Source organism: Trichechus manatus, unplaced genomic scaffold (genome assembly GCF_000243295.1).
Source record: "Trichechus manatus latirostris isolate Lorelei unplaced genomic scaffold, TriManLat1.0 scaffold00149, whole genome shotgun sequence".
Taxonomy (NCBI): Eukaryota; Metazoa; Chordata; class Mammalia; order Sirenia; family Trichechidae; genus Trichechus; species Trichechus manatus.
Window position 1 is genome coordinate 1,029,155 of NW_004444085.1, and position 3,460 is coordinate 1,032,614.

The 3,460-nt window shown below is 38.4% G+C and overlaps 1 pseudogene; it reads left to right on the plus strand.

Annotated features, from left to right (window-relative positions):
• The first annotated feature begins 1,044 nt into the window (after positions 1–1,044).
• On the plus strand, positions 1,045–2,345 carry LOC101350598 (chorion-specific transcription factor GCMa pseudogene; annotated as a pseudogene).
• Positions 2,346–3,460: the final 1,115 nt, after the last annotated feature.

Consider the following 3,460-nt stretch of genomic DNA (forward strand, 5'->3'; position numbering starts at 1 on the left):
TTGAAACACAGATATTATAAGCAATCTTAGTATTTGTTGTTATACCTTTATATTTTGTAGAATATTACATATGTATATTTTATATTTTGCATATTTTCAACAATGACTATGCAGTTTTGTAGACAGGAAAAATAATAATAAAAGTTTATTTGTTAAAATATATACTTGAAATATTATTTTATTTCCACAAAATATATACATGCACACATGTGTATTCTATGAAATATGCTGAAAGAAAAATGTTTATATAGAAATATAGAAATTGTTGGCGTAAGGTGAAGATGAATATGAAATGCTACCAGTGCACATCAATGCTTTATGAATTAAAAAAAAAAATTGCTGTCGAGTTGATTCCAACTCATAATCACCCTAAAATGTACACCATTCCAAGGTGATTTAATTTATTAGAATTTTAATAAATTAATAAATTTTCAGAATATTATTTATAAAAAGAACATTTCTTATATATGTCTTCATGTTTTATATTAATTTTTGCTAGAAATACTTTCTAATGTGTTTCTCACATCAGACTGGTTTTATAATTTTGGGACTCTGGGTATAAAATGATAAAGTGAGATTATAAACAGGTATACTTGATTATTGAGTATCTGCATATATTATTGTAATCTGACATCTGTATTACAAAATAAATCTTTATTACTTGGAGATATTTGATAGAAAAGTTATAATTGAATTAAATCCAAATGACTTTATTTTACATGTAGTATTCAGCAAAAAGGCAGTCTTAGGTTAAACAGTAATATGATCTCCATCATTTAATATTAAATAAAACAATAATTGACATCAAAGTTAGTAAGAGCATAAGTCACAAAAACCCAAGAGGATGCATGCTCTGTGTCTGAAGTGAAAACTGTTCCCACATGGAATCAAATGCTGCCCGTCAATCAGTGTCAGAAAAGTCTTCCTGTCTAAGCTGCATGAGTGCATCCATTTCGATCATATTAAAACCTTTGAGGGCCAAATTCTCACACGTTTCCGAGGGGAGTTGAATGGACAAAATCCTGTGGATGAATTGACCTTATCATGGAACCAGACAACCTTGATTCTGAAGACAAGGAGGTATTAAACTGGGATATTAATGATATAAAACTACTACAGAATGTGAAAAAAAGTAGACGCTCCAGGAGTGGCCAGATTCCCATGTGAAGCACATCTACAGTTTGGAGGACAGGAGTGCGCAGAGGCACCTGAGTAGCTGGGTCATGCACAACAACAACAACCACAACTCTTGCGTCCTCAAGAAGCTGTACCTGGGCCTGGTAGTGTGCAGCTGCCAAGGAGGGCTGCAAGGTCTACCTGTGCCCTGTCTTCTGTGACAAAGCTAAGCAGAAGCATCAGAGAAAACTGACTCAACTGTGATGGGCTTCTGAAACTAATTCTTTGCCAAGACCATGGGGGCTTCCAGGTCCCCAACTTCTGGAGGCAGGATGGATGCTTCAAATTTTTCTAGTCAAAGGGAAGGTATGATCACCCAAAACCAGAAACCAAAGTAGAAGCAGAGGCAAGAAAAGTAATGAAGAAAGTGTACACAGCGTCTTCCTCTGCTTCTCTGAAGCTGAAGGGGAGTCCAGAGATGAAGTCACTTCCAGGTAAAACAAAATGTCAGGAAAGTTTACTTTTAACTTGGTTTTTCCAGGAAGGGGTCCAATTGCTTGGTAGTCACAGTGGACCCGGGGAAAGCTAGGTAATATTTCCCAGCAGAGGTCACTGAATGGTTGCTTATCCTTCTCTACAAGTCATGATTTTTGGAGGGACCACTGATCTGGCCCACTCTCCCCCCAGCTTGGGCCCCACTAAACTCTATGAGAAATGCAAATCGTCCTGTAGTGAGATTTACAGTAGTGCAGACCTGCTGCAGCCTACTATCTCTGGAATCTACCAGGATTACAATGATCTGCAAGCATGGAATAAAAATGTGGCTTTGGGGAGAAGTCACCTTAATGACAAATGTTGTTCCAGTTATCCTTTTCCTCTGGCCAGCTGGCCTTAGGACTTCTCCCTTTCCCTAAACTCTTCAGAACCCGTTTCCTGCAGAGTACAGTGGAACCACCTGCAGCCAAAACTAGCTGTCACACATTATGACCAAATCCAGGGGTGATCTTTATAAAGAGAAGGTACATGTGGATTTTAACAGCTACTTCCCTTCCACCCGATACCATTAACTCCAGGAAAACCCCTTTCTCCTCACCTACACCTCTTACATTCACCATTAATGTTCCCTGCCAGGCGAGAGCAGCAATTGGGATTTTGATAAAGAAATGAGAAGCATGGGTTTACACCACTGCAACAATGAAATACTTCTAAACCTCTGTCCTTTAAGATGAGTCAAGTCTTTTACAATCCCACAAAAAGCTGTTTGGGGAAATAGGTGAAAGAATTTCTTTGGGAAACAATTTTCAAAAAATAACCACAGATAAATTGGAATCATGGTGACAAGTTGAGGGCAATACTTCTTTTTTCACACAAAAAGTAACCTCCCCCCACCCCTTTCTATTCTTGAACTCTCATTCTTAGCAAAGAATGGAAATTTGTCCCATCTGTGATGTAAAATGCTTTTGGCTTTCTTTCTACATTGTTTGTGGCTCTTAGCACCTTAGCAGCATTATTTGTTAGCTTTCCATTGTCCTTGATTCCTGTCAAACAGCAGAGATGTAAAAAAACCAGCTCACCTACCTAGGATCACTGCATTCCTACCGTGGTGTTGGCAAGGAATATTGACTATTCCATGGACTGTCAGAAAAATGAACGTGTCATTCTTAGAAGAAATACAATCAGAATTCTCCTTAGAAATGAGGATGGAGAGACTTCGGCTCAATTACTTCGGACTCTTCATTAGGAAAGACCAATCGTTAGAAAAGGACATCATGTTTGGATAATGTGGAGGGTCAGCAAGAATTAGGGAAACTCTCAGTGAAGTGGACTGACACAAGAGCCATAACAACGGACTCAAATATGTCAACAATCATGAATACGGTGTAGGACTGGGCAGCACTTCATTCTGTTATACGTAAGGTTACCATGAGTCAGAGCTGACTGGGCGGCAACTAACAACAACACCTAGAATCACAGGATACCTTCTTGGGAACTGTGAGAAGGAAGGAACCAGGAGAGAAGGTTAAAGAGCTGTGGAGGTTTGGAGAGCTGAGCTTATACCTGAAATATTTAATACTTTACTAGTCATGGGAATAGTTTTAAAAATGTGTTTTCTTGTTGATTTATAGGACTTATCATATAAGGAATATGACCCAGCTACATTCAGTAAAGACAATGAGCAGCATAATTAAATGTCAGCACAGAGAAATTCTAGTGGCAGCAAACGTCTTCTCTGCCTTTCCTTCTTCCTTCTTCTCCTCCTTCCTCACTATCTTCCCCTACCACAAGGGATTAGATTTTGTCCAATTTATCTGTATTCTTTATGACAGCTGAATCAGTGCCAGGT